The 23682-nt window shown below is 44.1% G+C and overlaps 1 protein-coding gene across 1 annotated transcript in view; it reads right to left on the bottom strand.

Annotated features, from left to right (window-relative positions):
* LOC127005829 (innexin inx2-like) overlaps positions 1–23682 on the bottom strand; it is a 69962-nt gene that overhangs the window by 7555 nt on the left and 38725 nt on the right. The gene's annotated exons all lie outside the window — the stretch shown is intronic.

The following is a 23682-nucleotide window of genomic DNA, read 5'->3' as shown; positions in this document are numbered from 1 at the left end:
CATAATGACTTAGAAAACTATTGATAAAAGTTGAAGAAATGACAGACCAGGATCACCACCACCTCTGCTACCCCTACCAGTACGTGACTTGTATGAACTGTGAACGATAATCTGAAGGTTCAAGCATGTACTGAAGACAGGAGAAACACATAATGACTTAGAAAACTATTGATAAAGGTTGAAGAAATGCGAGACAAGGATCACCACCTCCTCTGCCATTCCTATACCACGTGACTTGTATGAAGAGTTGAGGGAACGATAATCTGAAGTTCCAAGCATGTACTGAAGACTAGGAAGAAACACGTAATGACTTGGAAAACTATTGATAAAGGTTGAAGAAAGGAGAGACAATCACCACCACCTCTGCCATCCCTACCACGAGACTTGTATGAAGAGAGAACGATAATCTGAAGGTCCAAGCATGTACTGAAGACTAGGAAGAAATGCATAATGATTCCTGGATAACTGTTGATAAAGACTGAGCAAATGCGAGACAAGGAACACCATCACCCCCATCCCTACCACATGACTTGTATGAAAAGTGAACGATAATCTGAAGGTCCAAGCATGTACTGAAGACGAGGAAGAAATGCATAATGATTCCTGGATAACTATTGATAAAGACTGAACAAATGCGAGACAAGGAACACCATGACCCCCATCCCTACCACGTGACTTGTATGAAGAGTGAACGATAATCTGAAGGTCCAAGCATGTACTGAAGACTAGGAAGAAACAAACTAAAACTATTAAAAGAAAAGAAAGAAGAGACACCACCCACCACTCTGCCATCCCCCCCGAGAGACTTGTATGAAGAGTGAACGATAATCTGAAGGTCCAAGCATGTACTGAAGACGAGGAAGAAATGCATAATGACTCCTGGATAACTATTGATAAAGACTGAGCAAATGCGAGACAAGGAACACCATCACCCCCATCCCTACCACGTGACTTGTATGAAAAGTGAACGATAATCTGAAGGTATAAGCATGTACTATAGACGAGGAAGAAATGCATAATGACTCCTGGATAACTATTGATAAGACTGAACACCATCCCTACCACAAGACTAAGATAAAGAGCAAGAGAATGGGAGTCTGAAGGGCAACTTAAGGTATGTGGTGACTGGTGAGGAGAAAGCTGATGTCTGGCCTGCCCCCCGCCCCTCATGGTCAGCCACACACTCACAAGCCCCTTCTTCGCCGCTGCAGGAGTTGAGCAATATTGCCATCCAGTGTTCCTTCCCCTTCCCCCTCTTTCCATGCCTCCTAAAAGCCAACTCTCTCCTTCCCTTCCTCTCTCCATAACAATACGTTTCTCCCCCTCTCCCTCCCTCCCACTGCTTCCCTACACTCCTCCCTAAGTCTTAAGCAATATTCCCCACCAACTGACTGTCTGTTATCATCACTTTGACCCAGGATGCCCTTCACTTCTTACGCAATGCAGTCCCGTACCCTACAACCCTTCCACCTTTCCTTCCCTCCTCAGATACTACTTTTAGTCGCTCAAATTTAATGTCTTTCTGTACTGTTCCTTTTAAGTTAGACATTCTCCTTTAGTTATGTTGCTTCTCTGCTTCCTCCTTCAGTCTCCTTACCCGCTCTTATAAGGTATACAATATTCCTTCCAATTTCCTCTCTTTCTTATGCAATGTTGATCTATGATGCCTCTCGCTCCTACCGTACTATTAATCGTTATGCAATATTGCCCGCTAACCAACCTTTCTCTCTCCAATTCCTCCTCTCTAAGTCTCTGCACCCTTCCTTTAACTTATACTGACCCCCTTACACACCTCTCTCTCCCTTCTATTATTTACACTGCCTTTTCATACATGCTTTCTCATTATCCCCTCTTCCATTATAATCTCTGCATGTTCTTTCACCTTTCCTATCCACTCCTCTTCCCTCTCTCTCCCTCGCTATCTCGTGTGACCGACATTTTAACATTTTCTTTCCTATCCACTCCTCTTCCCTCTCTCTCCCTCGCTATCTCGTGTGACCGACATTTTAACATTTTCTTACTTTTCCCCTCCTTTCTCCCTTTCTCTCCCTCGCTATCTCGGATGACCAACATTTTAACAATTTTTTTTATCCTCCTTTCTCTCCCTCGCTATCTCGTATGACCAACATTTCAACATTTTCTTTCTTTTCCCCTCCTTTCTCCCTTTCTCTCCCTCGCTATCTCGTATGACCAACATTTCAACATTTTCTTTCTTTTCCCCTCCTTTCTCCCTCTCTCTCCCTCGCTATCTCGTATGACCAACATTTTAACATTCTCTCTCTCTCTCTCTCTCTCTCTCTCTCTCTCTCTCTCTCTCTCTCTCTCTCTCTCTCTCTCTCGTATGACCAACGTTGTAACAAGTTTTCTTTACCCCCCTTTATTTTCTCTCTCTTCCCTATAACCTACCCTGTCTTCCCCCTACATACCCTCACATTAATTTCTTCCCCCTTCCAATATCACTTCTTTAACCCTTTTTTATCTCCTTCTCCTCCCTCGCTGTCTCATCTAACCAACACATTAACCTTGTTTTATTCTCTTCTCTGACTCAGGCAACGCAACACAGTAAAACATGATGTTGTAATAGGCTGTAAGACGCGGTACAAGGAAAAATTGTGCTTGTTTTTATGCAGTGGGTGAAGCATTGAGGTCCGTGCTTATTTATGGTAGCAAGTGATAAATATACAATGAGGTAATCTGCGAAGTTGTGATCAATATGAGTGGTCTTTAAAGGAGCAAGCGGGCAGGGAGGGAGGAAGGGAGGTAGGTAGAAGCAGCAGCAGTAGTAGTAGTAGTAGTAGTAGTAGTAGTAGTAAAGATAAAAAACGAATTAGGTGTGAAAATTACGTGCAGATTCACTTTATAGAAGCGCCAAATTCACTATAAAAGTAGTAACAAGGAGTAAACGTACGGGGGTGATGTAAATGGCTTAAAAAAAGGAATTATGATATAAGTATAATCTAGCTCGTATTCTCTCGCGTCGTATGCAGCTAAGGGGAAACTTTAGGACGTGGAACAGGAAAAAACATACTTCTAATCTTAATCTTTTTACTACTTCTCTTGAACAGCCATGTGTGTGTGTGTGTGTGTGTGTGTGTGTGTGTGTGTGTGTGTGTGTGTGTGTGTGTGTTTAAAAAATATAGCTAGAAAATACCAAGGAATTTCAAAACCTAATTAGGACGCTAGGCTATAAGTAATACAATCATGATATTGATGGATAGTTATCGAGGAAAAGAAATTCAGAAAAATTATCGAGAGGAAGAAATAAATTTAAAAACATCTGATTACAACAAGCAAATCAAACCATCAAATTAAATGGAGGAGAAAACGTTGGAAAAGTTCAACAAGAAAATAAACCCCTCTGTAAAGACACACACACACACACACACAAAAAAAGAAAGAAATAAAGTCATTATCAGAGAAACTTGTGTAAAAAAAGAGAAGAAAAAAAGTTACGGTGAAATCCTGAAGGGAGAAAGTTTGAAAATGCCAAGAACACTACAGAAAAATCCCATAAAAAGCTAGAACGAAAAAAACGACCCACGAGATGACAAAAAGTTTAAACAGGAACCAGACAAAAAAAAATGAGAAAAGGGGATAAACATAAAATAAAAGATAAAAAAATGAAGTTAACAGACGAGACGGAAAGAAAGAAAAATGACCAGAACAAAAAAAGGTTAATAAGAACGACCAAAACGGGAGTGGGGGGGAGGGGGGGAACATCACGAAAACAAGGAAACCAATAGAAGAAGAAATGACAGCGGGACGAAAAGGAAAACAAAGACGCAATTACACGAGCTTAGTAAAAAAAGTGTAAACCGATTAATACAAGGAAAATAATTATGCGCAGCGACGCGAAATGAATAACTAACTAAATACAATTACTCTACTGCTTCCACCTTCACCACCACCACTATTACTACTACCACTACTACTATTACTACAACTACTACTACCACTACTACTACTACTACTAATAATAATAATAATAATAATAATAATAATAATAATAATGACGTAGGAGAGAGAGAGAGAGAGAGAGAGAGAGAGAGAGAGAGAGAGAGAGAGAGAGAGAGAGAGGGTGGGTGTTAACTTCCGCTTGATAACAAATGAAACACGGACACGAAAGTGACGTATTAAGAGAGAGAGAGAGAGAGAGAGAGAGAGAGAGAGAGAGAGAGAGAGAGAAAGGGGGGGTCAATTCAAGGACGCTGTTAATGAGGTAGGTACAAAGGACGCTGGAGTAAGTGATTAAAAAGATGTATATGATAGAAATAAGCAATTATTATTATTATTATTATTATTATTATTATTATTATTATTATTATTATTAGTTGTAGTTGTAGTTGTAGTTGTAGTTGTAGTTGTAGTAGTAGTAGTAGTAGTAGTAGTAGTAGTAGTAGTAGTAGCAGCAGCAGCAGCAGTAGTAGTAGTAGTAGTAGTAGTAGTTGTAGTTGTAGTTGTAACTGTAGTAGTAGTAGTAGTAGTAGTAGTAGTAGTAGTAGTAGTAGTAGTAGTAGTAGTAGCAGCAGCAGCAGCAGCAGCAGCAGCAGCAGCAGCAGCAGTAGTAGTAGTAGTAGTAGTAGTAGTAGTAGTAGTAGTAGTAGACTCGCCGAAACACTGGCGGATAAGAAACAGCAGCCAAGAAGCAGTGTGGTCGCCTGGATGAGATGCAGGCTGTCCTTCTCCCTCCTGAGGTCAGCCTTGGTCTGCTTGAGAGGAGCCAGGTCACCTGCACCCAAAACCACCCGCATTGCCGACCTGGACTTTGAGGCGACGGTGGTTGATAGTCGTATCAACCACAAGCTCAGTTAGCTTAAAAATAATATGTTTAGTAAGGTTTGTAAAAATTCAATAAAGATGGTTGTCGGCCACAGTCATTGGCGGGGTGGGGCCAATGAATTGCTTTGTGAAAGGATATGAGAGAATATACCGCTCACAACGCAACTCTAATAGATGGAGGCCCGTATTAAGAAAAAAAATAATAATAGTAGTAGTAGTAGGCGGTGGCCGAAGTGGTAGCGTACTGGGGCCACATTCACCGCGTGATGGACGACGCGGGTTCGAATCCCCACGCTACCACTCGGATTTTTCAGTCACCGCCGAGTGGCTTAAAACTACCCACATGCTGTCCTGAAGACCACCCATCAACCCGGACTCTAGAGGAAGCCGTCCAAGCGAATCAAGAACGAGTTCCGGGGGGCAGCATGAGCCAATGCAAGATGGCGCCACTATGAACACTCGCCTGCGCCACAACGGGCTGGGCCGACCATCAGGCCCCACCTGGAAGAAGCCTTGGGCCGACCATCAGGCCCCACCAGGAAGATGCCTACCGGCGCAACAGGCAACGACGTAAAAAAAAAAAAAAAAAAAAAAAGTAGCAGCAGCAGCAGCAGTAGTAGTAGCAGTAGTAAGAAGTAGAAGAAATAAGAGCAAATATCAATCATAATAACGAAAAAAAAGAAAACAAGAGAGATAACAATAAGAGCGATAATAATAATGATAAACTGGGTAAAAAAAATAATAAAAAACGAAGGAAAAATTAATATCAAACCAGCGTGACTACCAGAGACGAAGAACAAGGCCAAGATGAAACTACGAAAACAGGCACAGAAACAAGAACAAAGCCAACAAGGAAAAGAGGAAAATAAAAAGAGGAATAACAAGAAATACGAAAAGGAAACTCAAGGGAAACTATGACCACCACCACCATCATCATCACCATCACCACCACCATCCCCATCATCACCACCATCCCCATCCTCATCACCATCACCACCATCACCATCATCACCACCACCACCATCATCATCACCATCACCACCACCATCCCCATCCTCATCACCATCACTATCATCACCACCATCACTATCATCACCACCATCACCATCACCACCATCCCCATCACCATCACCACCATCACCATCACCACCATAATCGCTGCTTGTCTCATTAGCCCACTTCAATAACAAGAAAAACGAAATGAAAACTCTGGGAAAACTACCACCAACAACCACTACCACCAACAACCACTACCACCATCACCACTACCACTATCACCACTGTTTGTCTCGTTAGCCTCGTCAATAGTACAGTCAAGTCAGCAAGTCGGTCAGTCGGTTAATCAGCCACGTCAGCTTGGCCACATCAGCGAGTTTTGTGGTCCATCCTCTCCCACGGACATTGCATAGCCTACTGCTGCTAACTACTGCTAACTCTACAACTACTGAGCCTGCTACAATTGAGCTTCCTACTAGTGAGCCTACTACTGCTAAAACTACCACTGCTGAGATTACTATTATTGCTAAGCTTGCTATTACAGAATACTATAACTAACTACCACTGTTGTGATTGCTGCTACATATCTCAATCCTGCACAGAAGACAATATAAGGAAGGACTAACTATTTGGCTTATAACTGGTGAACGTGAGGGATAGAGGAGAATGAGTAGAGGGAGGAAGGACGGAAGGAGAACAACGAGAAAGAGAAGCAGGCAGTTTCTATAGCCTCCCACCTGTCCCCTTAGGTAAACTGAACACCTGTACACCGCCCTACCTGCCCACTTTAATAATCTCCCCTGCTCTCCCTCCTCCTCCTTCCTCTCATCTGCCACTTCACACCTCTCTCCTCCAATTGCTTTTCCCTCCCTTCTCCTCTCTCTCTCCTACTTATCACCTCTTATCTTCTTATTTCTGCATTCTCTTGATTTTCCTTTCCACACATTTTTCATTTTGTTTATTCTTCTCTCCCTTTCCCTCGTTAAAATCCCACCCCATTTCCTCTCCTCCTCTATTTTCTCCACACCTCTCGTTTTCTTTTCCGTTCCCTTCTTTCCTCTCTCCTCTTCCTTCCCCTCCTCCCTCTCCCTCTTCTTTCCCTCTCCATACCTCTTCGCCCGTCTCTCTTCTTTCGTCATATCTCAAGTAGCTATTCTCTTACCTGGCCTCCCCGCACTTACCGAGCCCTCTTAGACCTCCACTTATATTCAGAGATCGAAGGAATGACTTGATGGTATGTTGAGTGAGAGTGGTTGGTGGCTGTCTGGCTGGGTGACTGACTGGTTGACTGGCTGATGGTTGATATGGCTGACTGACTGACTGACTGACTGGATAACTGGATGGCTGACTGACTGAGTGGGTGACCGATTTACTTACTGACTGGATGGCTGACTAACTGGGTGACCAATTGGATGACTGATTTCCTGACTTACTTTCTCTATTTCTTTAATTTTTCCTCTCTCTCTCTCTCTCTCTCTCTCTCTCTCTCTCTCTCTCTCTCTCTCTCTCTCTCTCTCTCTCTCTCTCTCTCTCTCTCTCTCTCATTAGGAGCATAGGACACTAGGGCATGGAGACTGATACACACACACACACACACACACACACACACACACACACGTTATCTTCGTCCCCCCCACCCCCTCTCTACTGAACGCAGCAAGCAGTGACTCAGAATTTATTAGTGGCACACTGGAATTAATTTATCAGACGACATGAACTTGTGAAACCAATAATACCCGAGGAGGAGGAGGAGGAGAGAGGCTGATAGGAGACGTAGTGAGGGTCAGACGGGAGGGAGAGAGGGAGAACGAGGGAGAGAAGGTAAACGAGGGAGAGTGGGTAAACGAAGGAGAGAAAAGAGAACGAGAGAGAAAAGAGAACGAGGGAGAGAAAAGAGAACGAGGGAAAGAGGGAGAACGAGAGAGAGAGAGAGAGAAAACGAGGGAGAGAGAAGAGAACGAGGGAGAGAAAAGAGAACGAGGGAAAGAGGGAGAACGAGAGAAAAAAAAAACGAGGGAGAGAGAAGATAACGAGGGAGAGAGAAGAGAACGAGAGAGAGAAGAGAACGGGGGAGAGAAGAGAACGAGGGAGATAAAAGAGAACGGGGAGAGAAGAGAACGAGGGAGAGAAGAGAACGAAGGAGATAAAAGAGAACGGGGAGAGAAGAGAACGAGGGAGAGAAGAGAACGAACGAGATAAAAGAGAACGGGGAGAGAACGAGAGGAAGAGAAGAGACCAAGGGAGAGAGGGAGAACGAGGGAGAGAGAGAAAACGAAGGAGAGAGGGAGGGAGATAATAAAAGAAACAGGAAATGAGGACCAAAATTAAGTAGATAAGAATCGATAGAATAAACCAAAGAAAATTAAGAGAGAGAGAGAGAGAGAGAGAGAGAGAGAGAGAGAGAGAGAGAGAGAGAGAGAGAGAGAAGGAAATGAAAAGCAGACCAAAGAAACATTCCATACGTATTCCCCCCCCTCTCTCTCTCTCTCTCTCTCTCTCTCTCTCTCTCTCTCTCTCTCTCTCTCTCTCTCCCCCTGACTGATTGGTTTGGGCTGTGGTGACACGAGGGGAAGGAAGGAGAGGGAGGGAAAGGAGTACAAAGTGGGAGGGAAGGGAGGGGTGGAAAGGGGAAGGAAGGGAGAGGGGGTAAGGGAAAGGAAGGGAGGGAGAATAGATACGAGGGCAAAGGGTCAAAATGAAGGTTACTGACAGACTGAAAGGAGGAGGAGAAGGAGGAGGAGGAGTAGGAGGAGGAAGTGAGGGAAGAGGAGAGAAGGAGTAGGAGGGACGAAGTTGATGGAACTGGAAAAGGAGGAAGAAAGGAGAAAGATACAGGAGAAGAGGTAAGGGAATAGAAGGAAAAGGAGGGAAAAGAGAAAAATAGAGGAAAAAAACAAAGAAAAGTGAGGGAAGGAAGGAGAGAGAGATAGAGAGAGAGAGAGAGAGGAAATGGAGGGGATAAGAGTAAAGAAAAATAGATAATGAAGGAAAGGAGGAAGAATAGAAGGAAAGAAAGGGATGAACAGGAGAGGATAGAAGAGGTGGAGGAGGAAGGTAAGGAAAGAGGAGGAGGTAAGCGAAGAGTAATGGAGAGGTGACAGGAAGGGAGGGAATGGAGGGAAGACGGAGAGAAAAATGAGGAGGAAAAGTACAAGGTTGGAGACAGACTGATGACAGCTTTTGTGCTCTCTCTCTCTCTCTCTCTCTCTCTCTCTCTCTCTCTCTCTCTCTCTCTCTCTCTCTATAAAGAGAGAGAGAGAGAGAGAGAGAGAGAGAGAGAGAGAGAGAGAGAGAGAGAGAGAGAGAGAGAGAGAGAGAGAGAGAGAGAGAGAGAGAGAGAGAGAGAGACGTAATAACACTGAAATGAGACACTCGACATTAAATTGAGAGAGAGAGAGAGAGAGAGAGAGAGAGAGAGAGAGAGAGAGAGAGAGACCCCTAACCTAACCTCGTCACCGTGAGTCGCTGGTCTTCCCATGAAAGGACCCAGACAATACAAACAGTGGCCGCGACGCAGAGGACGGCCCTGAGAGACTCTTCCTCCTCTTTCACTCAGACGCGGGACAAGATGACTAGTGTATAAACATAATGCATAAGTACGTGTAGGTATAGGAAGAGAACGTCCCTTAGAAACTCCTTCCTCCTTTGCACTGAGGATAAAAGATACAATATTAATGAGGATACAAAAGGATTAGTGTGAGCAGTGATCGAAGCTTCTTTCCGATCTTGTCTTTTGAATTGCCTCTTACTTTATTATACAACGCATTAACCACTCACCAAACATCATTAAGCCTCCTATGGGATACTTCCGTGCCTTGGGACGCTTTACAGCAACTCCCGATACGACTGTAAGACTCGATAAAAGAATGACACTAAGTAGAAGTATACCAGTTTCTTTTTTTTATATTGAATACTTATTTAACTCCGTGGGAACATTAAACATCCTAGGGAGACGTGTAACACCTTGGGGGAACATTTGAACACCCTGATCACTAATAACACCATAGGATTAGGAAATGTGTAACACCTTCCGGGCCAACACCCTGAGTATATCAGCACCGTAGTGATCGCTAATAACACCATAGGATTAGGAAATGTGTAACACCTTCCGGGCTAACACCCTGAGTATATCAGCACCGTAGGAGCAGCTATCTAACACCAATATTTCAACACCCTGATCGCTAATAACACCATAGGATTAGGAAATGTAACACCTTCAACACCCCAAATGCGTAACACCTTGGGGGAACATTTGAACACCCTGATCGCTAATAACACCATAGGATTAGGAAATGTGTAACACCTTTCGGGCCAACACCCTGAGTATATCAAACATTTGAACACCCTGATCACTAATAACACCATAGGATTAGGAAATGTGTAACACCTTCCGGGCCAACACCCTGAGTATATCAACACCGTAGGAGCAGCTATCTAACACCCCAGGGAAACGCGTAACACCTTGAGGGAATATTTCAACACCCTGGGACATATTCAACACCGAGAGGAGTTACAACCCTTTGAGGACAACCGTAACAATAAGAACAGACACGAATCGCACCTTGGGGATATTGCATTACGTTAGAGGTTGTATGATACCCGAGGGAGCTCTGCAACACCCTGCCAACACATGTAACACCCTGTGAAGAGCTCAAAGGGACCGCAGGGAGGCAGGGCAGGGAAGGTAGGTTGTATTACTTTATGGGACCCTTGCCAAAGCCGTTAAGTTTTAGAAGCTTTTAGAAGTTAAGAACAACGACACCGTATTCAGACGCTTTCGGCTCTCTCGACATATTTCCGAAGGCCACAAAAGAGATGAAATGGGTTCTCATGGCTATTTTTCAAGTTCATGGTGTAGAAGCCTTGTCAGTCTATCACAAGGCTTATAAAACTACCCATTCAAGTTCATGGTGTAGAAGCCTTGTCAGTCTATCACAAGGCTTATAAAACTACCCATTCAAGTTCATATGGTCCAGAAGCCTTGTCAGTCTATCACAAGGCTTATAAAACTACCCATTCAAGTTCATATGGTCCAGAAGCCTTGTCAGTCTATCACAAGGCTTATAAAACTACCCTTCAAGTTCATGGTACAGAAGCCTTGTCAGTCTATCACAAGGCTTATAAAACTACCCTTCAAGTTCATGGTACAGAAGCCTTGTCAGTCTATCACAAGGCTTATAAAACTACCCATTCAAGTTCATGGTACAGAAGCCTTGCCAGTCTATCACAAGGCTTATAAAACTACCCATTCAAGTTCATATGGTCCAGAAGCCTTGTCAGTCTATCACAAGGCTTATAAAACTACCCTTCAAGTTCATGGTACAGAAGCCTTGTCAGTCTATCACAAGGCTTATAAAACTACCCATTCAAGTTCATATGGTCCAGAAGCCTTGTCAGTCTATCACAAGGCTTATAAAACTACCCTTCAAGTTCATGGTACAGAAGCCTTGTCAGTCTATCACAAGGCTTATAAAACTACCCTTCAAGTTCATGGTGTAGAAGCCTTGTCAGTCTATCACAAGGCTTATAAAACTACCCTTCAAGTTCATGGTGAAGAAGCCTTGTCAGTCTATCACAAGGCTTATAAAACTACCATTCAAGTTCATGGTACAGAAGCCTTGCCAGTCTATCACAAGGCTTATAAAACTACCCTTCAAGTTCATGGTACAGAGGCCTTGTCAGTCTATCACAAGGCTTAAAACTACCCATGGAAATACTCTCAAACTCTGTGAAAGCCTAAACCAGTGTGGGTGTGCAAGTCCCGCCGAAAAGTTTGACGCTATGGGCCCAGGGAAGCAGACGGACGGTGCTAGGTAACCCGACACCGCTGCTCTCATCCCCCAACTACGGGACATCAAAAAGTTAATTATGGAGGGAGGGGACTCTCTCTCTCTCTCTCTCTCTCTCTCTCTCTCTCTCTCTCTCTCTCTCTCTCTCTCTCTCTCTGACCTTCAGCAAGTGTCAACTGCTTGTGTGTGTGTGTGTGCGTGTGTGTGTGTGTGTGTGTGAGACGACTTTATATGGATAATTATGTACTTGCATGGTTTGTTTTCTCCCTGCCACTCTTCTCTCATTCCTGCTCTCCCTTTGTTCCCCCTCCTTTACCCTCCCCTATTGCTCCCACCTCCCTTATCCGTATTGCTCCCCACACTCCTTTACCTTCCTCCCTCTCTTTTACTGCTCACCGCTCCCTTAATTAACAGCCAGCCTCCCTCCCTCTCTCCCCCCCAAAACACACATGAATAACTCCTTGCTCTCTTGCCTTACCGTCTCTATGAACATTTACTTTTATCCCGTTCTTATAAACTTAAATATAAACCAGTTTTCTTTCAATTTACATCTGTAACTCTTATAATTTATTCCCTTAGCATCTTTACAAACATTTACTTTTCTCTGTAGTTCTTAACGTCAATATAAACCAGCTTCTGATCCTCTGCTTAACATTTCTACAAAAACTACTTCCTTTTTTTTAACGTTTTTATGAATTCTTTCTGAACTCTGTCGTGCATTATTAAACGAGGCAAAAGCACCCCCCTCCCCCCCTCTCCCTGGAATACGCTCGCCTCGGAAGCTCTTCATCAAGCACCGTAATCCTTTGCACTGGCGCGCATTAATAAGATACTGTTCTTTTCCTAACGTGTTTTACCCTCTAGGATACCGGTCAAGATGAGCCACCATGCTGCACACACTCTTTGAACTCTTGCCCGCTCTAAAAAAAATAATCAAAAACCGTAATTTGTACACGGAACTGATGCCTCTCCGGTCGCGCTTTGCCACACTCGAGCGCCGCTTCCCTACTCAATCACACTCCAGAGGCTGCTGCTACACACAGCCGCCGCCGCCGTCGGGCAACAACCGCCTCAGAACATTCCCTTCCGGATCGCCCGCCGCCACGCCACGCCTGCCATCTGCCCGTCCTTCTCTAAAAGCGAATCAAATTACTGTTATTATTTTTCCGCCTGTCCTTAAACTTGTCCCAGACCCAATGTTGCGCATCAGTGTCTTAAGTTCCCTTTGTCCCCGTGCAAAGACTCAATGCTGAACGATCCTGTCTGGAAAGCGTTGCAGCCATCACAAATACGTTTCTACAAACACCATTTTCTTCCCTTATTGTTTTTTTATGATTTCTTTCTAAACACTGTCTTGCATCATAGGACGAGGCAAGAGCACCCCCTCCCCCCTTCCCCTGAACTACTGCCCGCCTCGGAAGTTCATCATCAATCATTGTAATTTGAGAACGGAAGAATAAACTTGACCCAATCCAATCAACATGTGGTTACCGAAAGTTTTTTTTTTATCCCTTTGGTTGTTAGGAAGTCTGCATGGATTGGCTTACTCAATAACTCCACCCAACACTGCGGTGAGGTCTTTCCATCTGTCTGTCGCGCGGTTGGGATGCACGCGTGAGGGAAGGGAAGGGTAGCAACTAGAATCAGAACAGAGAGGGCAAAGAGGACAGGGGGAGGGGCAACTATGCATAGCTAATTTTTCAAGGATTAGTGACGGCGAGGATCTAACAGCAAACACCAACAGAGACTTTATACACCTTGTAACGCTTATACACATCACTCACATAGACGGAAGAAGAGGGAACGAGGTCTTAACAACACGGGGAACGATTATATATCACACACACACACACACACGCACGCACACATACTAACAACAAACAGTTTTCCTTGGTGATTTATCTGATGCAAAGCTCAAGGCTACTCACTCACTCCCTGCTTGGCGTCTCGTGTTGTTTGTTGTCCTTGCCGCCGCCACCTTAAACAAGACGGCCCAAAATCCCTCCTCCAGGACCACTATCGACCCTCACAGCAGCCACAGCCAGACTAATTGCTTCCAAGTTCCAACACCAAGACCAACCAGCATTACAAGATTGTCGTACTAGGCATACATTTTCGTCTGCTGGAGGCCCAAAACTGTCGAGCCTACACTGATAACGATATACATTTACAATTAGAGTTCAGATGGTTAATTATCGATGTTTTCTGCAATTGTTATGAGTCAGAAACAGGAAAATACGATGTTCTGAGTACTATAATCTGGTAACGCTGAGACCAACACCTCCCAGTTCTAATACTTCCGTTCAATACGATTCGAATCTCCCTTTCGAACCAATCTTGTGTCCTCTCAGGTAGAATGTGACTATAAATTCTACGACTATTACTTTTTACTACAATCATCAGCGTCATAATCTTCACTAGGACGTTTGGACTGACTAACGAACAGACTGATTGCGTCATTACGAGATATATAATAATGCAACTCTATACGTAACTTGCCGCTATTCTGAAACCTATGTTATATGTATTATTTATTATATTATTGTTATTTTTCTTGCAGGTGTTATTTCACGCATAGCTAACTTAGTATCTGTACAATCTAACCCTCTTCTAATAATATCCCAGAAAAGCCGGGAACTTAAAACTATAGTGAGCCCAACGACCATGTTTAGCCTAAGAAAACAAGCAATTAGGCAGTGCTCTTGATATATACAAGCGTTTGAGATGTACAGGCTATTCTAGACTACCTTTAATGTTCGGGTGATAGTGGCGGAGAGTATGGTGGAGAGGATGGTGGGTGACAATGTTGGTAATAATAGTAGTAGTAGTGATGGATGATGATAGTGATGATGTGGATGATAGTAGCCTAGTATTAGAGTTGGCAGTGCTGTTGTTGTTAGTAGTGGTGGTGGTGGTGGTGGTAGTGTTGTTGATGATAGTGGTGGTGGAAGTGGTGGTGGTGGTGGCAATGGTGGGGGTGGTGGTAGTGGTGATGGTGGTAGTGTTGTTGATGTTAGTGGTGATGGTAGTGGTGGTGGTAGTGGTGTTAGAGGTGGTGGTAGTGGTGGTGGTAATGTTGTTGATGATAGTGGTGGTGGTAGTGGTGGGGGTGGTGGAAATGGTGGTAGTGGTGTTGGTGGTAGTGGTGGTGGCAATGGTGGTAGTGGTGGTGGTGGTAGTGGTGGTGGTAGTGGTGTTAGAGGTGGTGGTAGTGGTGGTGGTAATGTTGTTGATGATAGTGGTGGTGGTAGTGGTGATGGCAATGGTGGTAGTGGTGGTGTTGTTGGTGGTAGTGGTGTTGGTAGTGGTGGGGGTGGTGGAAATGGTGGTAGTGGTGGTGGTGGTAGTGGTGTTGGTGGTGCTGGAGAGGACCAAGCGAGGAGGACAGAGACCACACTGAGGCGGCGAACATAATAATCTCTTGTCGTTCATTATTTAGGCAACACTGGACGCGCGGACGGACGAATATTTACGAACACTAAACCGCCATTCATTGCAGCACCAGACGCATCGCTGGCGAGAATAAACACCATTAGCACAAGTCTCACACGACGAAGCGGGCAAAAAACATCTCGCAAATATCTCGGGAGTAAACATTAAAGAGATATTTTAAGAACTGAAAATTAAGCAGATGAATTACGATTACTAGACGCACTTCACTATAAACACATGAGATGATAAATTAAGCCCCACTGTAGGTTTGTAAGTAAAAAAGTTAGCTAATGTAATACACCTTGAGCAATGTTTATAAATTGCTGATACGGCCTCACCTGGAATACGCAGTGCAGTTCTGGTCCCTAATTACTAAAAAAAAAAGATAAAAGCAGCACTCGCAAGATGAGGAGAGCAAAAGAAACGTTAAAAGAAACATCCCACCATCTCAGAATATTGCACAAGGACACGTCAGGATAAACAGGAACATAAAAGAACTGTAAACAAGGATATAAAAGACTAATGAACGAGGATATAAGGAGACTGCACACAAGGGGGTCGTCTTAAGAGTGAGATTTCCGTGCTTATACCCAAACAAACCGACATGTAACGTATCTCTTAGGACAAACATGACTCTCTCTCTCTCTCTCTCTCTCTCTCTCTCTCTCTCTCTCTCTCTCTCTCTCTCTCTCAGCCTCCTCAGCAGCTGCATGGAAGTAATTCGTCAGTGGACTCTCAATGGCCACATCCTTGACACACACACACACACACACACACACACACACACACACACACACACTCACACACACACGCACGCACACACACACACACACGTAGCATATATTAACACCACCACCGAGCATAATCTTTCTATTAAGTCTTGCTTGCAACAGAGGAGTGGAGGAAACTTTGACTTATTTTATATTATTTTTACTTGTTACTCTCACAAAATTTTCAAAAGACGGATAACGATAAATCACATCTCTCAAAATCAGCATCACATCGCACTAAGAAGAAGAAGAAGAAGAAGAAGAAGAAACAGAAAAAGAAAAAGAAGAAGAAGAAGATCACGAAGAAGAAAGAGAAAAAGAAGACGAAGAAGAAGGCGAACAACAAAAACAACTACACCCCTACCACCATCACAGCCGCCACCACCATCACCAACACCAACACCACCACCACCACCAACAACAACAACAACACCACCACCACCAACAACAACAACAACACGACATCGCGAGCCAAGCAAAGCCAAGCAAAGCACCTCCGCGGGTCACGTTACTATCATCCTTTAATTACTGCAGTTCACGTCTCGGGCGGCGCACTTTCCTTACTTAACACGGCGAGGCTGGATGCTTAAGTGTATAGCAACGTTACACTTAAGGCTCGTTGCAGTAACCTCAGCATAACGTAAGACCAGGTGAGCTAACGTTTTATGATTTTTTGGGGTGATATTTTTACGCCAGATTTTTTAAACATAGATAATAATTAAGAGATGAAGATTAGGATGATTAAGTGTATGACAACGTTGCACCTAATTGGCTATTCGTTACAGTAACCTCAGCATAACGTAAGACCAAGTGAGCTAACATTTTACTGATTTTGGGGATGATATTTTTTTACGCCATATTTTTTTAAACATAGTATTAAGAGATGAAGTTTAGGATGATTAAGTGTATGGCAACGTTGCACTTAATTGGCTATTCGTTACAGTAACCTCAGCATAACGTAAGACCAGGTGAGCTAACGTTTTATGATTTTGGGGGGGTGATATTTTTACGCCAGATTTTTTAAACATAGATAATGATTAAGCGATGAAGATTAGGATGATTAAGTGTATGGCAACGTTGCATTTAATTGGCTATTCGTTACAGTAATCTCAGTTTATCGTAACGCCAACTGATCTTACGTTTGGTTGATATTGTTTGGGTGATATATCTTTTGAACGTGGCATTATCGGTTTTTTTTTTAAAGTTATGTGGCTTGTTTGGTTTTATAATTCCATTTTTGGGACGGAGATAGTTAGAAGTGTTGGATTTTCATAGAGCCAACTCGACATATTACAAGCTCAGTCTTAAAAAGTGATATAAAAAAAACTAACCACTCTTTAAAATCCGGATCAAAAAGGACAAATCATCCACACTTGTGTTAATGGAAACTATACGACGTTTAAAAAATCAAACCAAACCAAATCAAATACTGATCGCTCTACTGCCTTGGAAAAGCTTGAAGAGTCTGTATTTTGGTTGGAAAGTTGGAGAGTTTCGTTTAGTCGGCGCAACATCTGTGGTCATATGCCGGAGAGAGACAGAAGGGGAAGGAATTATAGGAGAAGGGAACAGACCCCAGGAGACGGGACACAACCCCCGATTAATACTTGGTACCCATTCACTGCTGGGTGGGCAGGGGCGTAGGGTATCGGAAAAGCCACCTACATTTTCCCATTCCGCCCGGGAATCGAACCCGGGATCTCTCGGTTGTGAGCCGAGTGTGCTAACCACTGCACCACGAACCCCCTCATTTTGGTTGGAAAAACTTGTTGCAAGAATAAACTTGAGCCAAACCAAGAAGCTAAAAACGCTATTCGCTCAGCAGGTCTGGTTTAACTTGGCGCAACCTTACAAAGTGTTTTATTAACCTTTGTAACAGGAAAACGAAAGAAATAAGCAAGAGTAACTAATCTCTCTCTCTCTCTCTCTCTCTCTCTCTCTCTCTCTCTCTCTCTCACCACTAAACTGACAGGGTGCGTAGCTAGCTTGACAGGAGGTGAGTTAGCGAAAGGAGGCTTGGCACTCCTCCTCCTCCTTCTCACTCTCGTCTTCCTCCTCCTCCTACTCACTCTAGTCTTCCTCCTCTTCCTCCTCCTCCTCCTCCTCCTCGCTCTCGTCTTCCTCTCCAAACATACCTTCCTGACCCTTCCTTGCTTCGCCTTGCCTTGCCCAACCAGCGAGAGTCAAGTTCACGGCTTCGTCCGGTATTTCGCAAGCACGCCGACGCCACCAGGAAAAAGGGAAGGTATTGGGACGGCTGTTTGATTGTTGTGAGCATTATTCCTTCAGTCCATTCCTATTCCTCTCCAATTCAACCATTAGTCCTTCAGTCCATTCCTATTCCTCTCGATTTCTGTCCATCATTCCTTCAGTCCATTCCTATTCCTCTCGATTTCTGTCCATCATTCCTTCAATCCATTCCTATTCCTCTCGATTTGTCCATCATTCCTTCAGTCCATTCCTATTCCTCTCCAATTCAACCATTAGTCCTTCAGTCCATTCCTATTCCTCTCGATTTCTGTCCATCATTCCTTCAGTCCATTCCTATTCCTCTCGATTTGACCATCATTCCTTCAGTCCATTCCTATTCCTCTCGATTTCTGTCCATCATTCCTTCAGTCCATTCCTATTCCTCTCGATTTCTGTCCATCATTCCTTCAGTCCATTCCTATTCCTCTCGATTTGTCCATCATTCCTTCAGTCCATTCCTATTCCTCTCCATTTCAGTCCATTCCTATTCCTTTCCATTTCAGCCCATTATTCCTTCAGTCCATTCCTATTCCTTTCCATTTCAGCCCATTATTCCTTCAGTCCATTCCTATTCCTCTCCATTTCAGTCACATAGAGATAGATAGACAGAAACAGACAGAAAGCACATAAGGAGAAAGACTTGAAGAAAATTGATTGGGATGGTTGCATGGTTGGTGGGTTACCGTCAGCAGACAGACAGACGGTAGATAGAGACAGAGAGGAAGAAATACGGATATAGAGACTGAACAGATTGATATAGAAACACTCAGAAAAAGACAAAGACAAAGGCAGACAAGAGACCGAGATAGCGACACAAACACAGATTTAAAAAGAGACAGACGGAGACGAACACAAAAAGGCAGACAGAAAGACGAGAGAAAATTGGACAGAAACAGATACAGAGATAGACAGACACATAAAAACAGGCACTAAGACAGACACAGAGACCAAGACAGCGAAACCAACAAGGAGACAAACATGCAAGAACTAAACAGACATATACAAACACACACACACACATACGCATACACAGACATAGAGAACATTCACCTCCTCCTCCCCTCCGCGCCCAATAACAACCGCCCCTTCCTCCCGCACGCCCGTCACCGCGGCTCCACCAATCCCGAGGCTCCCTTCCCGCTGCCCGACCCGAGGTGCTGTTGGGCTTGGCGTGTCTCGCTGATAAGAGGACACAGCACCCTCTTACGTACTGCCGAGAGAGAGAGAGAGAGAGAGAGAGAGAGAGAGAGAGAGAGAGAGACTCACCATTCTCCCTCATTGCCCGTAACAAGCTCAATCATTCCATCACCTCCACACCACTACCACCACCATCACCACCACTGCCACCACCACCACCACCAACAGCGTGATACCTCTAACCACTGCAAGCAAGACTAATTATTGCCATTACAACAACTACCACTACTACTACTACTACTACAACTACTACTACGCTAATCTTGAACACGCAATCTCTCTCTCTCTCTCTCTCTCTCTCTCTCTCTCTCTCTCTCTCTCTCTCTCTCTCTCTCTCTCTCTCAGGCAGGCACACACACGTCTATTTGCTTTTGTGTGTAGGGCGGGAGCAAGACAGCTAAGCAAACTTCTGCCTTGCCTGTCTTCCTCCTCCTTTGTCGCAACGCATAGCCCTGAACGGAGAAGGGAAGGAAGCAGCGGCCCCTTCAGGACGGCAAAGCTTGGAGACGTGACTTGAGTGGCTGGGTTAGGCGAAGGGAGAAGCACCTCCTAGTACAGCACGAACATAGTGTGGTTGGAGTGTCCTGATGCTATACGTTAGGTTATGAAGCAGTGTATCTATTCTTCCAGTCCTAAGATACGGTTCTGACTTTTGGCGCCTCAGTAAAGATCTAAAGAAAGCGTTAAGAGAATGAATTGGAATTATATAAATGGGAATAGAGAGAAAAATGTTAGGTAGAGCGTGAATACATAAGGGACAGACATTGGTTAAGGGTATTCCAATGACGATTATGAACAAAAAATGGACTTGGGCAGGTCATACATAGAGCTGGACGACCAAAGTAACGATGGTAACCCAGGAAATGTAAAAGTCAGGGCAGACAGAGGACCGAGTGGAGAGATTAAGTTAATAGAGGGAGGTGTGTTTGTGTCAGAGTGAGTGAATGCTGTGCTTTAGCAAGTGGTGTTGATATAGTGCGGGGGGTGTTGCTTTGCTTGCGGACCTGCTGAGTGGTGCTTTGTTGGTGGTGTTGGTTGTGGTGTTAAAAAGTGAAGGACTGCTGTGCTCTGGGTCGTGTTGGTTGTAGTTGTGGTGCCAAAGTCTGCCTGCTTGTCTCATCATAAGGAAGGGAGGGAAGACGAGGGAGGGTGGCGGAGAGGAGACGGGAAGGATAGGAAAGGGAGGGAAGACAAGGGAGGGTGACGGAGAGGAGACGGGAAGGATAGGAAAGGGAGGGAAGACGAGGGAGGGTGACGGAGAGGAGACGGGAAGGATAGGAAAGGGAGGGAAGACGAGGGAGGGTGACGGAGAGGAGACGGGAAGGATAGGAAAGGGAGGGAAGACAAGGGAGGGGACGGAGAGGAGACAGGGGAAGGATAGGAAAGTGGAGGGAAGTAAGGAAACCGAGGGAAGTAGGCACACATTATATGATAGAAATATAGACAGAATGAATCTTACGAGGAACACTACAGTTGGTTATAATATTACGGCACACAAAAAGTATAAAAAGCCTGCAAAAAGTCACTCACCCAACTCAAAGCAGCTCCTGAGAAACGCAAATCAAAGCGTTGACTAAATATATAATGTAATCGGAGTATATTTGTTGCCTTCATGTTTAATCAGAGAATACTACCGCAAAGCTCGTTACTCAAGGACACACAAGCCAAAAAAGGAGTCTGCAAGAGGTCAGTCAGCCCACACATAGCAGCTCCTGAAAGCGTTACCAAGCACTTAGACGCTGAATCATCGACTTAACGGATATCAAGTTGGAGGAGATGGTAGTGGAAGGCAAATAATCAAGGAAGGGAGTGGAAGGGAAATGGCTGACGGAAGGGAGGGGGAAGGAAACAGTGGGGAGTTGTAGTTTGAAATGGTTGGGGAAGGACAAGATTCAAGGAAAGGAAAACGGCTGAAGAAGAGAAGAGAAGGGAAGGGAAAGGGGAGACGGAGATGATAAAAAGAGGTTGAAAGGATACCACTATGAAGCCACGTGTGGGTTATATGAAGGGTAAAGAAGGGCAAGGAGGGGCGAAGGGAAGGGAAGGACGAAGGGATTAGACCAACAGACGAACCACAGATGTTGCAGAAGGGTACACGAGGTCGAGGAATAAAAAATAAAAAAGAATGAGAAAGGAGAGAAAACAAGAACTAGAGAGGAAAATGTGACATGTAAAGATAACGAGGAAACGGAAAAGAGGGAATAAGGATAAGGATGATAAAGGAAGTGTAAGAAGCGAGTACTGAGGGAAAGGGGAAAGTCTGAGAACAGGGAAAAAAAAAGAGTATAAATGAGGAAAAGGAGGGAAAGGAAGAGTTAGAGAGGAAAATGTGCCGTGTAAAGATATTAAGAGAAAGGAGAAAATGAGAAAAGGGAGAGAAAGAAAGAGTTAGAGAGGAAAATGTGCCGTGTAAAGATATTAAGAGAAAGGAGAAAATGAGAAAAGGGAGAGAAAGAAAGAAAGATATTAAGAGAAAGGAGAAATGAGAAAAGGGAGAGAAAGCAAGAGTTAGAGGACAAGATAGAAGAAAAAGAAGGAAGGACAAAAGAAAAAATAAAAGAAGTAAGTGAGTGGCAAGGTAGATGAGCTGAGGAAAGAAGGAAAGGGGAAAAAAAAAAAAAAAGAAGAAGAAAGGAGAAAAAGAAATCTAAACAAATTAACAGGCGCACAAATGCAAATCAGCAGGCTCGACCTCCCCGACCCCCAACCCCCCCCAATTTATATTATGGGTTCTAAAATCTAAAAATGAAAAAAGTAAAAGTAAGATACACTACACAAACACTTGCGCCACAATGGGCTGGGGCCAACCATCAGGCCCTACTCATTGGGGAGGCGGTGGCTGAATCGACAGAGTAACACCACCGCGTTCAGGAGGACGCGAGTTCAATCCCCGCCCGGTGCCACCAAGCTGGGATTTTTCAGCCGCCGCCGAGTGGCTTAAAACTACCCACATGCTGTCCAGAAGACCACCTATCAACCCGGACTCTAGATTCTAGGATTAAAGATGAGCTCCGGGAGGGCAGCATGAGCCAATGCAAGATGGCGCCACTATAAACACTCGCCTGCGCCAGAACGGGCTGGGCCGACCATCAGGACCCACCGGGAAGAAGCCTTGGGCCGACCATCAGGCCCCACCGGGAAAAAGCCTACCGGCGCTATAGGCCGCGACGTAAAAAAAAAAAAAAAAGAAGGCCTACCGGCGTCACAGGCCAAGACGAAAAAAAAAATGTAATGCCATGTTGTAGGGTTCATCAGGGCTAACAAATGTTATTATACAATGTCATGTCTACAATGCATGGGTAAGCCAGGAAAGCAAATTGAAGAAAACAACAAGAAGATGGACATCTGTTGATCGGCGTCTGCGACACCGATAAAAACAAAAGACTGGAAAATGAGTACTGCGGGAAAGAAGAACGTCTGAGGAAAGGATAAAAGATGAATGAAAGGAAAACAAGAGGCAACACAGCAAGGAGTAATTAAAGACGCGGGAGGGAGAGTGTCTGCTAGAGTAATTATCATTTGTCAAGGCTTTCGCAGATTCGTGAGCTCATAATTATCACTGGCACGCATGTTACAGTAAATGATGATGCAACAAATGGCACATAAACACACTTAACGCTGACCATAATGATGATAAGTAATAAGAGGAAGAAAATCGTAAAATATTAACGATGCAACACCAACAACTATTAATACCACTACCTCCACACTTAACTTAAACAACAGGAAAACAAAACAAAAGTGAAAGTACCGTTAAAATCACCGTAAGTTAGACAGCCCTTTTAAACTTGTACCCTACGAGAACAATGACGTTACACAATATAATAGTTTCCCAGGATAAAAACCACGATTACCTTATTAGTCACTACACACGCCAAAATGCTTCATATAGGGAGGACCAAGTGGATAGATGAAGTTAGTGGATGGTGGTGAGATAGCGTCAGACTGAGTGATAGATATACTAGCCTACTGAGCAAGACAAGATACCAGCTGATTGTGAAGGATAAGGGTGAGGGATTCTTACGGTAAAACAATTAAACAACTAAAACACCAGAGCGAGCGATCATAAAGGAACTAAGTTAACCAAGCGAGCATCCCAAAACCTATACCGTAAGTGTTTGTTTATTTTTTTTTACAACAAAGGGGACAACTCAAGGGCACAAAAAACGGAAACAATAATAAAAAAAAGCCCGCTAATCGCTGCTGCCTGCGAATATATCTGTCTGTTTATCTCTATGCTTTCCTGCTTGAATGCCCGCCTGTCAGTTCGCCTCAAAAAACCCGTCTGCCAAGCTTCCTATCTGCCTGTCTATCTTCCTCTCTAAGTGCTTGTCTGTGTTCTTGTTTATCTCCCTGTTTACTTTTCTTCTTGCTCGTCTCTCGCCTTTCTACCATCCTGTCTGTCTGTCTGTCTTCCTGGATGATTGTCCCATTCCCGCAATGTGTGTTGTGAGGATACAGCAGTGTAA

Source organism: Eriocheir sinensis, chromosome 31 (assembly GCF_024679095.1).
Source record: "Eriocheir sinensis breed Jianghai 21 chromosome 31, ASM2467909v1, whole genome shotgun sequence".
NCBI lineage: Eukaryota > Metazoa > Arthropoda > Malacostraca > Decapoda > Varunidae > Eriocheir > Eriocheir sinensis.
This window is presented reverse-complemented; position numbering and strand designations above follow the sequence as displayed.